The sequence below is a fragment of the Pseudophryne corroboree genome, chromosome 6 (genome assembly GCF_028390025.1).
Source record: "Pseudophryne corroboree isolate aPseCor3 chromosome 6, aPseCor3.hap2, whole genome shotgun sequence".
Lineage (NCBI taxonomy): Eukaryota > Metazoa > Chordata > Amphibia > Anura > Myobatrachidae > Pseudophryne > Pseudophryne corroboree.
The window spans coordinates 516,927,277-516,950,007 of record NC_086449.1 but is presented as its reverse complement, the minus strand read 5'-3'; the positions used below and the strand labels follow the sequence as shown (position 1 = coordinate 516,950,007).

The 22,731-nt window shown below is 44.9% G+C and overlaps 1 protein-coding gene across 2 annotated transcripts in view; it reads right to left on the bottom strand.

The window, feature by feature from the left end:
- Nucleotides 1–22,731, bottom strand: part of PTPRR (protein tyrosine phosphatase receptor type R) — a 415,965-nt gene that overhangs the window by 133,481 nt on the left and 259,753 nt on the right. The window lies entirely within an intron of this gene.

Below are 22,731 nucleotides of genomic sequence, written 5' to 3'. Positions count from 1 at the left end.
GTGGGAGGTTTGTTTTCTTCATTGTAAGGTTTAATTTATTGTTTCTGTTGATAAAAATGAAATGCAGCCATGCAACATATAGAACATATACAGTAGCCTACATTAGGGTGGTGTTCAATAGAAATGATTAAACAGTAAAATACATACAAAGGCAGAACAGAACATTTGCTGCATTACAAGTACTTAAATTATTTATTCTATATTTAACCACTTAGAACTTGCAGCTTCAGAAAATACTGCAAATATACTGTATATTTATTATTATGACTATTATTCCATTTAGCTTGCATTAACTTTAGATGTAATACATAATACATCAATAATGATAATACTAATTGTTGTGAAATATGCACATAGTTAAGACATTTCTTTAGATATAATATTCACTTATTCCTACTGTGTTGTTTGGCAATGTTAAGTACTTTTGTGTACTGACTGTTCCACAGAGCCTTGGCTGCCAGGACATGCTGGTAATTATAGTTCCATGAGTTTTAAACATTTTGGACTATACCAACCACCTATGGGGTGTCAGAATAAGTCACTGTGCTATTCAGCATGTGGCTGGTAGCCATTAAGAGAGTTTTGCACATCTTTTGAAGGATTGAATACCTAGGTACTTATACCCTGTGCTGAGGTTGCGGACACTTGATTTTTAACATTAGAGAAAGACTTTTGCTATCAGCACTAATAATAATATACTGCAAATCTGTGTGAATGTAACAAATAAAACAGAGGGCATTTTGTCATATTTTGATAAAAAATGTAAGCTTACATTGGGGTCCTTTGATGATGGGCTGCAAGCTCAAATCTCCTTCACCATCAAGAACACCACAATTTCCTCAGTCTCCCAAGACCACTGTTTTGTTGTAATGTAACTCCAAACCCAGCTCTCTGCATTACTGTTCAATGGCAGTCTCTCTCCCAGTCCTGTCAGTTCTACTTTTGAAATGTTGCTTGAATATGCCCTTTGTTATCCAAGATTCAATCTCTCTCCTCTTGCTCTGTCTCTCTCCTGGCTACAAGACATTTCCAGTACTGCACTGAAATCCTTAAATTCTATGAAAACCCATCTGTCACTTTAAAAAAAAAGTAGTTGACTAATTTGTAATAGTCTCAGGTAGACTCCAATGACCAGGAGCACAGGACTACAGATATGTTTATGGTACTTAGCAAGACTGGTACCCAAGTTGAAAGGGGGCAGGGCTTCAGTGATGAACTAAGCACGGGAAGGCTGTACACAGAACTAAAGTTATGCTCAGAGAGCGAGAGGCAGTTGCATAACTACTGAAAATGCAGAAGTGTAGCTGCTATGGGGCCCGCAGCTGCTCCCCCTGTAATCCTCCGCGAAGGCCTCGAGAAACGTCCGCAGGTGCCCCCATCCCCCCTCAGATGCAGTGGTGCAATTCGCGCTCAGCAGTAGTGTCCCCGACCTCAGCTCATAGCGGTGGCCCCGCCTCTCCTCCCCTCATGTCGAAGCTGCAGTGAGCCATGGGTAGAGGGCTGCACTCTGCCTGCTCTCCCCTTCTCACCCTGGCCGCCACCTTGGACACCTGCCTGGACAGACACTGCAGCTGCTGGCGGCCACAACAGCATCCCTATGAGGGTACACGGGGGCACCTTAGGCACGCACTGTCCCTATTTTTAATATGGGGGGGGCACCAATTCACTTTCTAGCACAGGGCACCAAAATGTCTAGTTACGGCTCTGGTTATAGCAGTGCCATTTCGCCACTACAGTATAAAGTCTACCACGAGTAGAGCCCTCCCTACCCTTTGCCTTACACTAAGAGTCAAAAGGAGGCTCAAATCACCTGTGCACTGAAAGTGAGTGGGGGTCTCTGCTGTTGTACAGCTCACCCTAAAAGCTCCCCTTGCCTATCCCAGGACAATAGTAGGTAAGCACATTTAGAAGCACAGGAGCTTTTAAACTGAACTGCATGGATTTTTCTGGGTTTTTTTCCAGCTATATAATATCTATATATTTATATGCATAAATGCAAATCGCTCATATGTGCTTCTGCATTGCATACATGGAACAAAAATACATGTATGCAGACCTGCACGCAACTCTGCGGTCCCTCCACCCCTATATGTATGCTTTGTTTCTACTCATCATCATCATCATCATCATCTATGCAAAGGTGCCTAGCTACCATCAGGAGCTGTAACTGGTGCCTCACATCTTAAGTGCAACATTCCGTGCCCATGTGCATGTGGCACACTAAGTGCTGTGTACAATACCTAATATCAGGGAACTACACTGAGGGGCTATGTTTGGAAGGAATGGGGCAGGAATAAAAAATAATAATGGCTCCTAATCAGCACACAAAATAAATAAAACACCAGCTGAAACACCTGTAGCACGCAACTGTTGCTTTCCAGAGCACAGTCTCATGGATCTAAATTATTCTGGTAATAAAAGGAAATGTCAAATCTCAGAGACAGAATAACGGATCACATTAAGCCAGATAAGCCTATGAGGTTATGTCATATTTTGATGATTAAGATACCTGCCTGCACAAGTCATTACCTGTCTCGACCAAACTTTAATAAAAAAAGCCCATAGGCTTTCACATTCATTACTTATGACACAATCCAGAACACCCCTGCTTAGAGCCATCATGTGTCACATTCTGATGTAAAATCTCTCCATACAGTATATCTTTTTTGTGCACTGGGTATATTAAGAAGTTTATGTCCAATGATTTGTATATGTATATAGTATATATACCTTTGTACATTCAGTATCATGTGTAAGATGTGTGTTGAAAAGTCACAACCCCCTAAAAGCTTGCAGAGCATGTTTTATTATGACAATTGGCGTTCAATACATTCTTAATTGGCGCGTGCGCTACCAAAACGCACTCACACGCCCCGTGTGCACGTGGTCACGGCAAACGAGGCACATTCACTCCTAGATGTAGCCACGATGAGCGTGGCTACATCTGTACATGCCACGTTTGTGTCTTTCTTGTTACATCTAAGCACAAAAGTACGTGCTTTTGCTTTTTATGTAGCAACTGAAAGCTACCGCCCACTGCATGGCAGTGACTGTGCTGTTCATTCAATCTACCCAAGTCATCCTATTACTACAGACAATATGCAGCTCAGGATGTTCTATATTTAGACCTCTGCCTTTAACCTTTTCAGGTACTTTGTTTTCCTTAAAGCTTCATTAATATTCCCTGTAGTAAAGCCTATGACACGGCTGTTTGGCAGTAAAGTTGATGTGTTTTAAGTAATTTTAGACCAGGACAACAACTTCTGTGTGGATACAGAATTTGTATAATTAAATTACATTTTCCTATTATATGCTTAAATTATATTTATTTTTAATACAATCAAAATGAAATCTTATTTAGCTATTAGCAACTTATTTCCTAAAATGTATAAATTACAAATTACATGCAATATCTATTAATAATAAAGTAACTGTGACCCAAACATTTGTAGTACAGTAATCGTGAGGAACGGTCAGATAATCTGAACAGTGACAATGGACTCTATTCAGTAAAGATCTTGATACTGTCCCGTTTATTATCGGGCAATATTGATACAATACATCCCCCCCCCCTTTTTTTTTTACAGCTATTCAGCATTAAACTTCAAAGGAACAGGGGTTACGGTAACACGCTGCTCCTGCGAAGTTCTATAAGGTTTTGTTTTCAGAAATCCAAAAACAAAACCTTCAATTTTTGGTTCTACACATGCTCAGTCATGCTCTTACTTAACAATGCGTATAGTCTCCAATCGCATTGTTAAGTCTGCAGTGTGACGAGTGGCAATTGTATGTCCAGCTCCAGCCTCCCAAAAGCTCTTAAAATTGATTAAAAAGTGTATATAGGCTTTATATTAGTCTGAATACATTTATATTTACGTGGTTTATATACAGTGCATCCGGAAAGTATTCACAGTGCTTCACTTTTTCCACATTTTGTCATGTTATAGCCTTATTACAAAATGTAATAAATACATTTTTTCCCTCAAAATTATACACACAATACCCCGTAATGACAACGTGAAAAAAGTTTTTTTGAGATTTTTGTAAATTTATTAAAAATAAAAAACTAAGAAATCACATGTACATAAGTATTCACAGCCTTTGCCATGAAGTTCAAAATTGAGTTCAGGTGCATCCTGTTTCCACTGATCATACTTGAGATGTTCCTACAGCTTAATTGGAATCCACCTGTGGTAAATTCAGTTGATTGGGCATGATTTGGAAAGGCACACACCTGTATAAGGTCCCAAGGTGCGTGTCTGAGCACAAACCAAGCTTGAAGTCAAAGGAACTGTCTGTAGACCTATGAGACAGCATTGTCTTGAGGCACAAATCTGGGGAAGGGTACAGAAAAATATCTGCTGCTTTGAAGGTCCCAATGAGCACAGTGGACTACATCATCCTTAAATTGAACAAGTGCGGAACCACCAGGACCCTTCCTAGAGCTGGCCAGCTGTCTAAACTGAGCGATTGGGGGAGAAAGGCCCTAGTCAAGGAGGTGAGCAAGAACCCGATAGTCACTGTCAGAGCTACAGCATTCCTCTGTATAGAAAGGATACCCTTCCAGAAGGACAACCATCTCTGCAGCAATCCACCAATCAGGCCTTTATGGTAGAGTGACCAGACGAAAGTCACTCCTTAGTAAAAAGCACATGGAAGCCTGTCTGGAGTTTGCCAAAATGCACCTAAAGGAAACAAAATACTCTGGTCTGATGAACAAAGATTGAACTCTTTGGCGTCTCATGTTTGGAGGAAACCAGGCACCACTCATCACCAGGCCAGGAACTGGGAGACTAGTCAGCATAGAGGGAAAGATTAATGCAGCAATGTACAGAGACATCCTGGATGAAAACCTGCTTCAGAGCGCTCTTGACCTCAGACTGGGGCGACGGTTCATCTTTCAGCAGGACAACAACCCTAAGCACACAGCCAAGATATCAAAGAAGTGGCTTCAAGACAACTCTGCGTATGTCCTTGAGTGACCCAGCCAGAGCCCAAACTTGAATCCAATTGAACATCTCTGGAGAAATCCGAAAATGGCTGTGCACCGATGCTTCCCATCTAACCAGATGGAGCTTCAGAGGTGCTGCAAAGAGGAATGGGCGAAACTGGCCAAAGATAGGTGTGCCAAGCTTGTGGCATCATATTCAAAAAGACTTGAGGCTGTAATTCCTGCCAAAGGTGTATCAACAAAGTATTGAGTAAAGGTTGTGAATACTTATGTACATGTGATTTCTTAGTTTTTTATTTTTAAGAAATTTGCAAAATTGTGTGCAGAATTTTGAGGGAAAAAATACATTTATTCATATTGGAATAAGGCTGTAACATAACAAAATGTGGAAAAAGTGAAGTGCTGTGAATACTTTCCGGACGCATTGTTTAAAATGTATGTATAAACCACATACATATGAATGTTTATAGACTAATATAAAGCCTGCAGATTTGTCCTCTTACATCTTTGCTCCGTGCGCTACAAGATGCATTACACATAAGTACAACGCGTAAGTGCCGTGTGACTCTGTAGCGCCGAATGTCTGTTTTTGTGTTTGTTCTGCGTAATTGCATCTACTGATTAAAATGATATGCAGCATGCCTATATTCTGTGTGTGACTGCGACTGTATTTGCATACAAAATGTTATGCTACAGTGTATTCATAGAGAACAATGTAACGTGGCATTTCGGATGCAGACAGAGCTGCAATTACACATCCTACTACATTACTTTGCGTCTAAGATGTATTTTTGCAGAAAAAAAGCTAAAAAAGATGCTCGGTACTACTGAGTCCCACCATGGCATGGCGCGACTTCAAGGGCTGTTTAGTGTGACTGCAGCAAGGATGCAAGAGGACACATCTCTACACACACATTTTAAGAAATTTAGAAGCTTTGGGAGGCTATAGCTGGACATACATTGCCGCTCATTTCAATATCCTGCAGGGTCTCTGAATTTCTATTACCACATGGCTTTCAAATATTGCTACAAGTGCAAGATGTTGCACAGGGGTATACCAGGAGGAAAAAGCACCCCCCTTTCTATTTGCTGTGACCCCTCCCTTTCATGCACCTGATATGTGCTTCCAGAGTGATAGAGCAGCTACCACTGTGCTTGTTTGATGTGTGAGAAGACATTGTATGGGAGCAGCATTTGGAAGGCATGCTGGTCCCTGTAGTGGGAGATCCCAGGGGTGGCTTCTAGGTAAGCTAGCCCTCAATCTGGATGTATTTTTTTGTATGGGCCTTTATCATGAGGCCCTAATATAGATGGATTCAGTATGATATCCTGATGGACACAATGCCGGCGATCAGAATACCGACAGCGGCATCCCGATCATAAAAATATTAACCGCCCCCCAGAAAGTACCCTAACTGTCCCCTGTCCTCTACCCTAACCCTCCCTTGTGGGTGCCTAACCCTCCCCATTGGTACCAAACCCTAACCCTCCCTTCCTCGCTGCCTAACCCTAACCCTCCCTGCTTGGTGCCAAATCCTAACCTCCCCTTGAAAGTGCCTAACCCTAACCCCCCTCCCTGATACCTAACCATAGCCTTCCCGTCTCTGCACCCGGACCCTAACCCCACTTCTAGTGCTTATACCTAAACCTGACCCCCCCTTCCCCCACCCGCTGGGAGGCAAGAGTGCGTCCCGCTGTGAGAATGATTGTTATTCCGAATGTTTGTATTTTGACACAGGGATCTGAGCTCCGTCGGGATTTAGACACCAGGCTTATGGCGTCCTTCAGGATTCCGGCGTTGGTATTTTGACCACCGGGATCCCATCTGGCGGCATTTTAAGTACATCCCCTATAGACAATAACATGGTCCCAAGTGGGCACTGCTATCATGTAGCGTAGGGACTGCTGATGTCAGAGAAGCCTTGAAGGGGCTAGGCAGCTTATCATGTATTTGCAAATATATATTTTAAAAAATCTTTATTATAATACGTATATGGATATAATGCTGTAATATAAGTGTTGCCTATGGATAGTATTTTTATGGCTGTATATAGATGGCTACTTTTTTATGTACAGTCAGTTGTTGACTACACACACTGTAGGGCCTACTAAAAGCTTACAAAATTTAGTGCAGATGTGTGTACCCGTGCTTCAACACTGTTATGATCAGTACTGTGCAGATTATTGACGTGGTTGTATACAATTCTGAAAATATGTGTGCATCAATCAGTAATGAGATTATCAATTATCTAATTTGAGAATTTAAAATGGTTGTTGTATACTTATTGAACAAGTCTATCGAGTTCAGAGCTTGTTTTGACTTATAATCAGCATCCTGTGACATACATCTGACTGTCCTATTGTTGTAAACTATCTAGCTTGTCCTTCAGGTGCAGCAAACATATGGGTTTACAGCAGTGTTCATTATAGCTGTTCTGCTCAAAGGAGGGGGAGGGAAAATATTTCAAGCTGTTCTGTTTTATTAACACCTGAGTAAATATTGTTGTGAAAACTTCCGTCTGTGCATCTGTCACAATATATATTCCAGAATGTAGACCTAGAATGTTTAACATCTTATTTTATTGAGAAAACTACTTCAGCCAACCAAATCACATTTAACTTACAAATCATTCCTACTTAAATCTTTTACTGATTTATACAGAGGGAAGTTTGCTTTGAATACATGTTTTCATTCTTGAAATAAGATAAATCACTTGGTAAGGGTTCCAAGTACACTTCAACAGTGATGTGTTATTCACAAGCAACAGGAATATACAGTAGGTAAATTCCGGTAATATACATACTTATGTTGGTTTGCATGAATGCCGTAGCATATATATAGTGTAGTGTTATAAGAATCGTTCTGAAAGCATTCTACGATGCAATAACTTCAGAAGCCAGAATAGGCAGAACACAGCTAGATATGGGATAATGCACTCCCTACAGCAGGGCCGAAAATAGGATTTTAATACCTACCGGTAAATCCTTTTCTTTTAGTCCATAGAGGATGCTGGGGACTCCAAAAGGACCATGGGGTATAGACGGGATCCGCAGGAGACATGGGCACTTTAAGACTTTGAATGGGTGTGAACTGGCTCTTCCCTCTATGCCCCTCCTCCAGACTCCAGTTATAGAACTCTGCCCAGGGAGACGGACATTTTGAGGAAAGAATTTATTGTTTAAACACGGTGAGCATCATACCAGCTCACACCTCAAACATGCCGCAGAACGTGGCATTCAATAGAACACCAGCCGACGGCATGAAAAAATATACAGCAATATGCTGACCGAAAATGTAACACAACCTGTGTGTAAACACAACCAATAATAGCATATCGCATGCCATGGCATGAATAACGTCAGCAACAGACTGACTGAAAAGAAACACAACATGAGTGTAACCATAACCAATAACTGCAGATACAGTACGCACTGGGACGGGCACCCAGCATCCTCTACGGACTAAGAGAAAAGGATTTACCGGTAGGTATTAAAATCCTATTTTCTCATACGTCCTAGAGGATACAGGGGACTCCAAAAGGACCATGGGGTCTATACCAAAGCTCTAGAACGGGCGGGAGAGTGCGGATGACTCTGCAGCACCGATTGCCCAAACAAGAGGTCCTCATCAGCCAGGGTATCAAACTTGTAGAATATTTGCAAAATTGTTTGAACCCGACTAAGTAGCTGCTCTGCAAGGCAATAAAATCGAGACCCCTCGGGCAGCCGCCCAGGATGAGCCCACCTTCCTGGTAGAATGGACCTTCACCGATTTCGGTAACGGCAATTCAGCCGTAAAATGAGCAAGCTTAATCGTATTACAGATCCAGCGTGCAATAGTCTGCTTGGAAGCCGGAACCCCAATCTTGTTGGGAGCATATAGGATAAACAGATCCTCCGTTTTCCTGATCTGAGCCAATCTGGCAACACAAAATTTCAAAATTCAGACCACACCGAGATACTTTGATGTCGCCCAGGCGTCAGTAGCCACCGGCACCACAATAGGTTGGTTCAAGTGAAACCGATGAAACCACTTTTGGCAGAAATTGCTGCAGAGTTCTCAACTCCGCTCTATCTTCCTGGAAGATTAAACAGGGCTCTTGTGAGACCAAGCCGCCAACTCAGACACCCGCCTTGCGGATGCCAAGGTCAACCGCATGACCACTTTCCAAGTGAGGAATTTCAACTCAACCCTACTGAAAAGTTCAACCAAAGAAATTGCAGGAACTGCAGCACCACGTAAAGATCCCATGGTGCCACAGAGGCATAAAGGGAGGATGGCTGTGTAAGACTCCTTTAACGAAAGTTTGAAACTCTAGAAAGGAGGCCAATTGTTTTTGGAAGAAAACCGATAAGGCCGAAATCTGAACCTTAATCGAGCCCAACCTAAGATCGCATCCACACGATCTTGTAAGAAAAGAATGGAGAAAACGATCCCACTGGAATTCTTCCATAGGAACCTTCTTGGATTCACACCAAGACACATAATTTCCTCCAAATATGGTGGTAATGTTTTGACGTTACTTCTTTTCTGCCTGAAGAAGAGTAGGGATGACTTCACTGGGAATACCCTTTCGGGCTGGGATCCGACGATCAATCTCCAAGTCGTCAATGGAAACCGTGGTAAGTCTTGGAACACACACGGCCCCTGCTATAACAGATCCTCTCGCAGAGGAAGAGGTCAGGGATCTCCTATGAGTAATTGCTGAAGGTCCGGACACCAGCCCTCCTTGACCAGTCTGGAACAATGAGGATCACCTGAACCTTTGTTCTTCTTATAATCTTTAACATCATTGGAAAGAGTGGAAGTGGAAAGAACACATAGACCGACCGAAACACCCACGGTGTCACTAGGGTGTCCACCGCTATCGCTTGTGGGACCCTCGACCTGGAACAATATTTCTGAAATTTCTTGTCGAGGCGAGACACCATCTTGTCTATTTGCGGAATTCTCCAAAGACTTGTCACTTCTGTGAAAACCGCTTAATGAAGACTCAACCCTCCTGGACGGAGAACGTGTCCGCCGAGGAAGTCTGCTTCCCAGTTGTCCACTCTTGGAACGAACATCGCTGATAGAGTGCGTAAATGTTTTTGTCGCCCAGCGGGAAATCTTTCTGGCTTCTGCCATTTCTTCTCCGGTTTTTGTCTGTGGAAAACCGTTATAACGGCCCTTAACTCTAGACCGTTAATGAGGCAACAAGTATCCTAACATGACACTTGTCCTCGGTGAGAATTGCGCCGTTAGCACAGGAGCGAGATACTGGTCTTGAAACCATGGTTATCCCAGGTGGGAACCGGACCACTTGTCCAACAGGTCCCGCTAAACACTCAGGCCTGCAACCTGCTCACTGAATGGCCTCGTAGGCCACAACCATCTTTTTCAGCAACTGAATGTATTGACGGATTGACACCGTTGCAGGTCTGCCAGACTCTGAATTCTCAGAGCTTCCCTTTTTTTTTTTTTTGGAAGCAAATAAACTCTCCTCAGTACTGCATCTAATAATATTGCCCAAGTCGATTACCGCGTCGTTGGGACCAACAGGGATTCTGGCAAGTCCTGTTGTTGAAGAACTGTCAAGGAGAAAACAACGTTTTGCACCATTTGGCTTCTTGATCTCTCCGTAATTCGGAGAGCGATCCAGTACAGAATAATTATGACTCCTTACTATCAAAGGAAACTCATCATACCGCCATCACCCTGGTGAAATGGTAACAACAATCCTGAATCGCAAACCTCAGGGAAGCCTAATGCGGAAGAAACCGTAATTAGACCTCCTTACTCCTCTTTCAGAGTGGAGAACCCTGCCATGAGAGATTTCCTCATGGAGTTTAAGTCGGAATATTGGGATTCGTCTGACTGAGCTGTCCGGCCTCGGGAGCACGAAAAAGCTTGAATAACAGCTTCTTCTCTTTTTTTTTTTTTATGACCGGAACAGCAGGACAATGACCTGATCCTGACACAACTCTTGTATTGCGTCACATAGTACCTCCCTGTCATAAGGAGGATCGGTAAGGTCGATTTGAAAAAATTGGTGAGGGGAACGCCTGGAAACTCCCGTATGTCCCCCTAGGGATTCTATCCTTAACTCACTGGTCCATGTCCTTTCCAGGACTGACTGAAGAGTTTTAGACGTGGTCCACCGGTGTGGGCCCGCGCAAGATAGACCCAACGTCCTGCGGTGGAAGTGGCAGAAAACAACGGATGATTTCTGCTCCTGTGAACCTGAAAAGGCAGCTGACCTCTTACCTTTTTTACCTTCCTTTACCTGCAAAGAAAGGGGAATCCTTATCTATTCGGTCGAAATGACTGCATCCTATAACAATGCGTCACCAACCGTTGTGAGGGAACATAGGGCAAGAAGGTAGACTTACCCGTGGCACCTGCCGAGCGCATATTAACAAGGCCATCACCAAACCAGGATTCACCTTCATGGGGAAGAGACTCCACTTCTTTCCGGAGTCAGCATTTGCATCCCTTTGGTGAATCCACAACGTCCTCCTAGCCAAGACCGCCATGGAAGTGGCCCGCGCACCCAAGAGTCCCATCCCTTGTAGTCGCACGGCAGTATGCTGCAATGTTCTAGATATGACCCAACTTAAGGAGTATCACATCTCTCCCCAGGGTAATTATATTGGATGACAAAGTAACCGACCATTTGTGAATACAAGCACTCCCCCCTGCGCATGCAAAACCAGTGCTTGTGGCTTCCAATCATAACATATGTGGATGAACATAAGCAAATCCTGTCACTCACATCATAACTAACCCTAAGCATGTCATATAACATAATTTACTTAATTTAATATTTTTTTCTGAATTTCTTAAAAAGAAACTTTTGGGCTAGGGATGCAGTGAAAACATTTTTGCCGTGATTAAAAAAAAATTGGGAACCACTGGCTTATATAAAAAGTTTTCCTAATGAAATTAAGACTAAAGCAATGGCAGTATGGTTGGTGTAATGGTTAACATTACTGTCTCACAGTCTTGAGGTTTTGGGATTACTTCCCACCATGGCCCTAATGGTGTGATGTTTGTACGTTCTCCCTGTGCTTGTCTGGGTTTCCCCCCACAATGTGATAGGGAATATAAACTGTAAGCTCCACTGGGGAAGGGGCTGATGTGAATGACTGAATATTAAAGCACAGCAAAATATATATGTGCTATATAAATAACTGGTAATAAATAACTAATGAAAAAAACAATGGACTGGGACCCCTTAATATAATAAATTGTGAATATTTTTGTCATTAATGGGACATCTATCAATGGGAAGGGAGGTACAGCGTGACAGAGCTGCTTCAGGAGATGTAGCATACATTTTTCATTTCTGTACATTTTGCGTCACATTTTGAGTGAGAAAGATGGACCCTGACGCGCTGAGTGGGACTATTTTCCATGACTGAAGCCACAAAACACATCTGTATGTGCATCAGGTCTTGATTCTGAGTTGGGAATAACAGAAAGAGCAGGTAACTGTGTACCTGGGCCCCCCCCCCCCGTCTCCCCCCGCACGCTCAGCACACATCGCGCTGTGCTGAGCGGGGGGAGAGATGTGTGCTGAGCGGTTCGCTCAGCACACATCTCTCCCGCATCGGCTGGTGAGTACCTGTAAGAAGAGAAAATTGTGTGGTGGGGGGAAGCAACTTTTTCATGTGCAGCTCTGAATGAGGCCCTCAATGTTTGTCACAGCAGCTGTAACTGAGTATTTTTACAGAACATCATCACTAACATTGTTTTATCCAAGGATATGTTTCTGATAACCATCGGCCTTCCCTATGGACTTTGTTTTTTTTTTATTATCATGGGATATGTTATTATTGGAAAGCCTTGCAAAGATTACATGTCGGGATCTTTTCCAAAGCTGTGCTATCAGCACTTATATATATTATACGTTATGTACAGTATATAGAAATGGAATAGTTACTAAGCATTATAATAGGTAGAAAATAATTGTACAAACTGGCCATTAGGTTCAAGTTAAGCTTACATAAGATATAAGCCACATAAATATAAAACGTCATTATGGTGCATACTTGCCAATAGTTATGGCTGTCCCAGTAGAGGTCACAGGTTTTGACCAAAGTTCTGTGTTAGTACTATAAAAGTTTATAGAATGTATATACAGTAAGATCCACTTGATAATAGTTGTGGGCATATTTACCAGGGGCTTACAATTAGTTTGCGACACAGTTTATCTGGAATTTAAAGACCACGTTGAAACACAGTAGTTGTCCATAGTGGTATTCAAATAGTTTTTGCAACACAATTTGATAACTTTGACATTAACTTTTATTATGTTTCTACCTGTATGCTAGAATCAGCAGGGCACCGATGCCAGGAAGGAGAGCGTGGGGCACTGCTTGGCATTATGTTCTAGTCGTTGGTAATAAAGTAATTTCCAGTTTTGTGTATAATATGATAGACACTGTTTTGATTAATGTTGTGGCCACAGTAGTGTTTAATAAACTGGCCTCTGCTGAATGTAATATGCTAGCCAATGTTGGGAAAAATATACTGGCCACTGCTGGGTATAATGTGCTGTCCAATTCTGGGTGTAATATGCTGGTCACTGCTGGGTGTAATATGCTAGCCATTACTGGGTGTAAAATGCTGGACACTGCTGGGAGTAATATTCTAGTCACTGCTGGGTGTAATATGCTAGCCACTGCTGGGAGTAATATGGTGGCCACTCATTGGTGTATAATGCTGACAACTGCTAGGTATAATATGATTACCACTGTTAGGTATAATTTGCTACCCATTGCTAAGTATAATAAGCTGGCCACTGCAGGGTGTAATATGCTAGCAACTGCTGTGTGTAATATGCTAGCCACTGCTGTGTGTAATATGCTAGCGACTGCTGGGTGTATTAAGCTGACAACTGCTAGGTATAATATGATGACCACTGTTAGGTATAATTTGCTTCCCATTGCTAGGTATAATAAGCTGGCCACTGCTGGGTGTAATATGCCAGCCACTGCTGGGTGTAATATGCCAGCCACTGCTGTGTGTAATATGCTAGCCACTGCTGGGTGTGTTGGCCACTGCTATGTGTATTAAGCTGACAACTGCTAGGTATAATATGATGACCCCTGTTGGGTACAATATGCTGGCCACTGCTGGGTATAATATGCTGGCCACTGCTGTGTGTAATATGCTAGCCACTGCTGGGTGTAATATTCTAGCCACTACTGGGTGTAGGTATAATATGCTGGCCACTTCTGGTTGTAATATGTTGAGTAGTGTTGAAAACAATAATTAATTTTTTTACTGATAAATATAAAGCTTTGGAGAACATACACCTACTAGATTTTGTTAGGGACAGTAGTTAATTGTGTGCTGAATTTGGATGAAATGTGCAGTATTTGTAATATCTGGTTACTTATCATTGTTTTGTAGACATCAGCACCGTAACTACTTGTGTGCCAGGCGTGCCTGGCACACAGCGCAGTTGCCCTGAGGGCGCAACGGCCAGCGGCTTGTAATGGGTCAAATTGACTCATTACAAGCCGCCTCTGCTGTGTGCGCCGCACTGAAGAAGCCGGTCCGGAGACAGGGGAGAAGAGCAGTAGCGCTGGAGGCAGCGGAGAAGGAGGAGGAGGGAGGGGGACTGGAGCCGCAGCAGCGCTATGTAATTGGTTTTGGCGCCGCTGCAGCAGTTCCCTCTCCTTCCACATTGGCTGCCCGGCGCTGCTGTGAATGCTGGGATGCGCTTCCCTCATCCCAGCATTCACAGCGGTGCCTGGCAGCCAATACGGAATTAGAGGGGACAGCTGCAGCGGCACCATCGGTAATTACATAGCGCTGCTGCAGCTCCAGTCCTCCTCCCTCCTCCTCCTTCTCCCCTGCGGCTGCCCGGGATCTGATCATCTGCCAGCACCGAGGAGCCTGACTGCCAGTGTGGAGAGATGGTGAGTATCTCTCTCTCTCTCTATCTATTCTGTCTGCCGCAATGTGTAAAAAGGGGGATGCAGTCTGCCGCAATGTGTAAAAAGGGGGATGCAGTCTGCCGTAATGTGTAAAAAGGGGGACACTGTCTGCTGCAATGTGTAAAAAGGGGGACGCTGTCTGCCGTAATGTGTAAAAAGGGGGATGTTGTCTGCCGCAATGTGTAAAAAGGGGGACGCTGTCTGCCGTAATGTGTAAAAAGGGGACGCTGTCTGCCATAATGTGTAAAAAGGGGGACTGTCTGCCATAATGTGTAAAAAGGGGGACGCTGTCTGCCGTAATGTGTAAAAAGGGGACGCTCTCTGCCGTAATGTGTAAAAAGGGGGACTGTCTGCCATAATGTGTAAAAAGGGGGACGCTGTCTGCCATAATGTGTAAAAAGGGAACACTGTCTGCTGTAATGTGTAAAAAGGGGACGCTGTCTGCTGTAATGTGTAAAAAGGGGGATGCTGTCTGCCGCAACGTGTAAAAAGGGGGATGCTGTCTGCCGCAATGTGTAAAAAGGGAGACGCTGTCTGCCGTAATGTGTAAAAGGGGACGCTGTCTGCCGTAATGTGTAAAAAGGGGGATGCTGCCTGCCGTAATGTGTAAAAAGGGAACACTGTCTGCCGTAATGTGTAAAAAGGGGGACTGTCTGCCATTATGTGTAAAAAGGGGAACGCTGTCTGCCGTAATGTGTAAAAAGGGGACACTGTCTGCCGTAATGTGTAAAAAGGGGGACTGTCTGCCATAATGTGTAAAAAGGGGGACGCTGTCTGCCGTAATGTGTAAAAAGGGGACGCTGTCTGCCGTAATGTGTAAAAAGGGGGACGCTGTCTGACGGAATGTGTAAAAAGGGGGACGCTGTCTGCTGCAATGTGTAAAAAGGGGGACACTGTCTGCCATAATGTGTAAAAAGGGTAACTGTCTGACGTAATGTGTAAAAGGGGCTCTACCTGGTATAATAGCGCTACTGTGCGGTGTCATTTGAATAATGGAGACTACTGTGCACCGTAGTATGAATTGGCATTATTTTGTGGCCACTATATATTTTTTGTGCGCCTATGGCGCGCACTGCCCCTGTCTTGCATAGGGGGTGGGGGGCGCCAATGCTGTTTCTTGCACACAGCGCTAAAATCCCTAGTTATGGCACTGGTAGACATACATCTTTGGTGCGATGCAGCATGCTGAAACACAGCTTGCTGCATGGCATGCCAGGCTGCACCTATTTGTAGCTGGCGATCGCTCCATTAATTCCTAATGGAGTGTTAGGGTCTCCTGCCCTGTGCTGCCACATCGTCATGACAACCGGGAGACAAGTGCTAGTGGAGTAACCTGAGCGCAGCTGATACTCCGGTTCGGGTCTTTTGCTGTGCAGTGGTTATAGGCTCTGTGCACGGCAGGGGATCCGGTGCTGGTTTTTGTGCTCACAGTCTGTGAGGTCTGAGTGGGGCGTGGACAGCACCTGCTTTATAAGGCCTCTTTTCAGGGTAAGCAGATGCTGCTGAATCTCTGTTGGTTAGTCAGTTCATGAAAGTTAGCCAGTACTGTGTAGCTTTGTATTTGTTTGTTGCTTACTGCAAATAGGCCTGGGGATTTGGTATTACACTCTGCCAATCCAGACCTAGCAGTAAGACTGGAGTCAGTCGTTTAGCTTGCTGGGGTTCTGTTATTACTCTGTGAACTTAGCAAGTTTGCGGCTGTATTCTAACACTTGCCTGTCTAATCCTGTCTCACTGTGCTAGGTGTCAGGGGTCAGTTTAGTGGCAGTAAGCTTAAACCTGTGCACTGCAAGTGAGAATCAGGATTGTGGAGGCTCTCCTTGTGTCTATCATTCCATCTCTGACCAAGGAGTTTACTGCCACACCCGTTGGTAACCCTTTAGGGTTTTGCTGTTGCCCTTAGCAACAGCATTTCGGGTTCTCTACGTATTAAAACACAACATCTTGCTTTTTACATCTGAGCAGTTCTAATACAAGGGAGATACCCAGTTCCTTAGCCTCTGGGCTTCTCTGTTCACTGTGTGTGTATTTTGTTACCCTATCACCTTCTGTGTACGTTATGTCATATTCCCCAGTTTGTCTGTGAGTCCATTTGTTTTGCATAACAGTTCAAACACCAGTACATTCCTGCAGACACTGGAGTGCATAACAGTTCTGACACTAGTACTTTCCTGCAGGCACTGGTGTGCATAACATATTCAGCAGCCTAATACTCCTGTTGAAATTTTGTGGGAATATGGAGCATACCCCTCAAAATACGTTGCAACAGGTGGTCGATCAGGTGCAGGTCCTGACTCGACAATTTAATGATTTGTCCATTAAAATGCACACCTCCCAGGCTGCTGGCGGAGCTCCCGCAGCAGCAGCACCTGCAGGGGTTAAGGAGCCGAAAGTAAATCTCCCGGATCGTTTTTCTGGAGATCGCTCGCAGTTCTTTTGTTTCAAGGAGAGCTGCAAGCTATACTTCCGGCTTAGGCCTCAGTCTTCTGGGTCGGAGATTCAGCGGGTGGGCATAGTGATTTCCTTGCTACAAGGAGACCCACAGGTCTGGGCATATGGGTTGCAGCCTGACTGTCCGTCGCTTAAAAGTGTTGATGCTTTTTTTACGGCACTGGGCATGTTGTATGATGACCCTGACAAGACGGCCTCAGCCGAGGCTCAGATTTCGATCCTTAAGCAAGGGCGAAGGCCAGTTGAGGTTTACTGTACGGAGTTTCGGAGGTTGGCCCATGATACCCAGTGGAATGACCCAGCCCTGAGACACCAGTACCGAAGAGGTCTTTCTAACCAGATAAAGGACCAACTGGTACAATATCCCTTGCCTGATAGCTTGGATCAGCTCATGCAGTTATCCATCCGGGTGGATAGACGGCTGAGAGAGCGTAGGCTTGAAAGGGAGACTGAGATTTCCTTCCTTCCCAAGGGAACCTCAGACTCTGAGGAATTTTCTGAGGAGCCTATGCAGATTGGGGCTACCCGCCTCTCCTCGCGTGAGAAGACGCGGAGGAGACAGCAGGGGTTGTGTTTGTACTGTGGGAATAAAGGTCATGTGGTAGTTTCATGCCCAGAAAAGCCGGAAAACTTCAGGGCCTGAGGGTGATGGGAAATATCCTGTCAGGCCAGAAGTCAGAATTTCCCAAGAAGACTTTTATCATTCCGGTGACCTTGAAGATCCTCGGTCAAACTGTCAAGACTGAGGCCTTTGTGGACAGTGGGGCCGACGGGGTTTTTATGGACCGCCAATTCGCCCTAAAACACTCTGTTCCCTTAGTACCCTTGGCATCGGAAATTGAGATTTGTGGGTTAAACGGGGAACCATTATCCCAAGGTAAAATTACCTCTTGCACTAGCCAGATTTCTTTGTTTATTGGAGCCACACACTCTGAAAAATTGTCCTTTTATGTGACTGTCTGTACTTTTGCCCCATTGGTGTTGGGGTTACCCTGGTTAAGGGCCCACAATCCTCAATTTGACTGGGTCTCTGGGGAGATTCTTAGTTGGGGTACTGATTGTTTCAGGAGTTGCTTGAGCCTTCCAGTCAGGCTCTCGCAGCTAAGTTTGCCAGGATTGCCAGGGTGTTATGCAGATTTTGCGGACGTGTTCTCCAAAAAAGTTGCAGAGGTACTACCTCCCCATCGCCCCTATGACTGTGCCATTGATTTGTTGCCAAATGCTAAGCTTCCCAAGAGCAGGTTGTACTCCCTGTCACGTCCTGAGACTCAGGCTATGGCAGAGTACATTCAGGAGAACTTGGCTAAGGGATTTATCAGACCTTCACAGTCTCCAGTTGGGTCGGGGTTCTTCTTCGTGGGTAAAAAGGACGGTTCGTTGCGACCCTGCATCGACTTCAGGGAATTGAACCGTATCACGATTAAAAACTCATACCCACTGCCTCTCATTTCGGTCTTGTTTGACCAGCTTCGTACTGCCACCATTTTTTCTAAGATTGACCTACGCGGTGCGTACAATCTAATCCGAATAAGAGAGGGGGATGAATGGAAGACTGCCTTTAATACCCACTCAGGGCATTATGAATATTTGGTGATGCCTTTTGGGCTCTGTAATGCCCCGGCAGTCTTCCAGGATTTCATGAATGATGTGCTCAGGGAATATTTGGATAGATTCTTAGTTGTATACTTAGATGACATCCTAATCTTCTCCCATTCCCTGGAGGAACATCGGAAGCATGTACGCTTAGTCCTCCAGAAACTCAGAGACCACCGGCTTGGGGCGAAGCTGGAGAAGTGCGAATTTGAAGTTCAGCAAATCGCATTTCTAGGATATATTATCTCCCCAGAAGGTTTCCAAATGGAGGGTTCCAAGGTACAGGCAGTCCTGGATTGGGTGCAGCCCACTAGTTTGAAGGCGCTTCAGCGTTTCCTGGGCTTTGCGAATTTTTATAGACGATTTATCGCTGGATTTTCGTCTATAGTGGCGCCCTTGGTGGCACTCACTAAGAAAGGGGCGGATGTTGCTCACTGGTCTTGTGAGGCTAAAGCGGCTTTTGCCCGTCTCAAAAGGGCATTTGTTTCGGCCAAGGTGCTGCGACACCCAGATCCAGAGCGTCCTTTTGTGGTGGAGGTGGATGCCTCTGAGATGGGTATTGGGGCAGTGCTTTCTCAGATGGGAGTGTCTGATAATCGCCTTCATCCCTGTGCTTACTTTTCCCGTAAATTTTCGCCTGCCGAGATGAATTATGACGTGGGTAACCGGGAATTGTTGGCTATTAAGGATGCACTCGAGGAGTGGAGACACTGGCTTGAGGGGGCTAAGTTTGTGGTCTCAATTCTCACTGACCATAAGAATCTGGCATATTTAGAGTCAGCGAAGCGTCTCAATGCCAGGCAGGCACGATGGGCTTTGTTTTTTGCTCGCTTTAATTTTTTGATAACATATCGCCCTGGGTCAAAAAACATCAAGGCTGATGCGCTCTCGCGGAGTTTTGCTCCAATCCAGGAGACCACCGAGGAGCCGTTGCCCATTGTTTCCCCATCATGTATTAAAGTGGGCATTACCCAGGACCTCTTATCATTAGTCCTTAGAGCACAGGAGCAGGCTCCTCCAGACCTTCCGGTAGGTCTTTTGTTTGTGCCTCCTAGGTTAAGACAGCGAGTGTTCCTGGAATTCCATGCCAAGAAGTCGGCAGGTCACCCGGGTATTGCCAGAACTCGGGAGTTGCTATCTAGGGCGGTGTGGTGGCCCTCGGTGGCTAAGGATGTGGATCAGTGGGTTCGGGCATGTGACATCTGTGCCCGAAATAAGACTCCTAGAGGGGTTCCTGTTGGCCCATTACATCCACTCTCTATCCCATCTTAGCCATGGACCCACATTTCAATGGATTTTGTGGTGGACTTGCCCAAATCCTCGGGGATGACAGCCATCTGGGTTGTCGTTGACAGGTTTTCGAAGATGGCGCACTTCGTTCCACTGGTTGGGCTGCCATCAGCCAGACGCCTGTCTGAATTATTTATGCTGCATGTTGTGCGTCTCCACGGGTTGCCACTTGATGTGGTCTCTGACCGCGGATCCCAGTTTGTGGCCAAATTCTGGAGGGCATTTTGTTCCGATCTCCAGATTTCTGTCAGCTTGTCGTCAGGCTACCATCCGCAGTCTAATGGGCAGACTGAAAGGGTGAACCAGTCCTTGGAGCAGTTCCTCAGGTGTTATGTCTCCAAGTGTCAGACTGACTGGGTTGCTCATCTGTCCATGGCGGAGTTTGCCTATAACAACGCGGCTCACTCTGCTACAGGGATCTCTCCCTTCCTTTGTGTGTATGGGCATCATCCTAAGGCCAATTCTTTTGACCCCCTGGACTCCACGCCTGGTGGTTCCTCTGTGGTTTCGGTCCTTAGAGGTATTTGGCGGAAAGTGAAGAAAGCCCTTGTGTCTGTGTCATTAGTGACCAAAAGGGTTTTTGATAAGCGGAAAAGACCCTGCAGCTTCAAATTAGGAGACTTCGTCTGGTTGTCTACCAAGAATTTGAAGTTGAGACAGCCATCTCATAAGTTAGGGCCCCGGTTCATCGGCCCTTATAAGATCACCAGGGTTATCAATCCGGTGGCATTTCAGTTAGATCTGCCCCGTTCTTTGGGTATCAATAAAACATTTCATTGTTCCCTTTTAAAACGGGCGATTAGTAATCCTTCTTCCAGTGGAAGACCTTCCCCTCTTCTGATACGTGGCCAGAGGGAGTTTGTTGTTGAAAGGATTCTTGACTCCAAGGTGGTTCGGGGTCGGCTGTCATTTTTGGTGCACTGGAAGGGGTATGGCCCGGAGGAGCGGTCGTGGGTGCGCAGTTGTGATCTTCATGCCCCCAGACTGATACGCTCTTTCTTCTCGCAGTTCCCCGATAAACCCGGTGGTAGGGGTTCTTTGACCCCTCGTCAGAGGGGGGGTACTGTTAGGGTCTCCTGCCCTGTGCTGCCACGTCGTCATGACAACCGGGAGACAAGTGCTAGTGGAGTAACCTGAGCGCAGCTGATACTCCGGTTCGGGTCTTTTGCTGTGCAGTGGTTATAGGCTCTGTGCACGGCAGGGGATCCGGTGCTGGTTTTTGTGCTCACAGTCTGTGAGGTCTGAATGGGGCGTGGACAGCACCTGCTTTATAAGGCCTCTTTTCAGGGTAAGCAGATGCTGCTGAATCTCTGTTGGTTAGTCAGTTCATGAAAGTTAGCCAGTACTGTGTAGCTTTGTATTTGTTTGTTGCTTACTGCAAATAGGCCTGGGGATTTGGTATTACACTCTGCCAATCCAGACCTAGCAGTAAGACTGGAGTCAGTCGTTTAGCTTGCTGGGGTTCTGTTATTACTCTGTGAACTTAGCAAGTTTGCGGCTGTATTCTAACACTTGCCTGTCTAATCCTGTCTCACTGTGCTAGGTGTCAGGGGTCAGTTTAGTGGCAGTAAGCTTAAACCTGTGCACTGCAAGTGAGAATCAGGATTGTGGAGGCTCTCCTTGTGTCTATCATTCCATCTCTGACCAAGGAGTTTACTGCCACACCCGTTGGTAACCCTTTAGGGTTTTGCTGTTGCCCTTAGCAACAGCATTTCGGGTTCTCTACGTATTAAAACACAACATCTTGCTTTTTACATCTGAGCAGTTCTAATACAAGGGAGATACCCAGTTCCTTAGCCTCTGGGCTTCTCTGTTCACTGTGTGTGTATTTTGTTACCCTATCACCTTCTGTGTACGTTATGTCATATTCCCCAGTTTGTCTGTGAGTCCATTTGTTTTGCATAACAGTTCAAACACCAGTACATTCCTGCAGACACTGGAGTGCATAACAGTTCTGACACTAGTACTTTCCTGCAGGCACTGGTGTGCATAACATGGAGTGATTGCCGGCTGCAAATAGTCACAGCCCAGCACGCCATGCAGCATGCCAGGATGCAGCAAGCCACTTTACTGCAAGATGAGCATTGCTACATCATAACTACAATACTGAATTATGTTTTATAAGCAGATGTAAATCCTTTGCATGTACTGTTTCCAGTATAATCAGTCTATTCCTGTATGACACGCATGTACTAGAACAGACATCAGTGTTCTTTATGAGTTTTTTGAGTGTATTTCTGGCATCTCTGTTCTGTTCAGAAAGTGACAAAGGAACACATTTGAAATTCTCAGAAAATCCTATCTAAAGCAGTATGCAGATGAGATAACTGAGCGCCATATCAAGATGAAATTGACATTTATTCATCCAGCACTATGTTGCGAAAATTTGTTGCTACAGTATGTTCGTTACATGACAAGACTTGTTATTCGAGTGGACATAGTGTACATTTTAGTGCTGAAACATCAGGTGACTCAAACATTTCTGCTTTAAAATATATAGCTACAAGCTCCCGTCA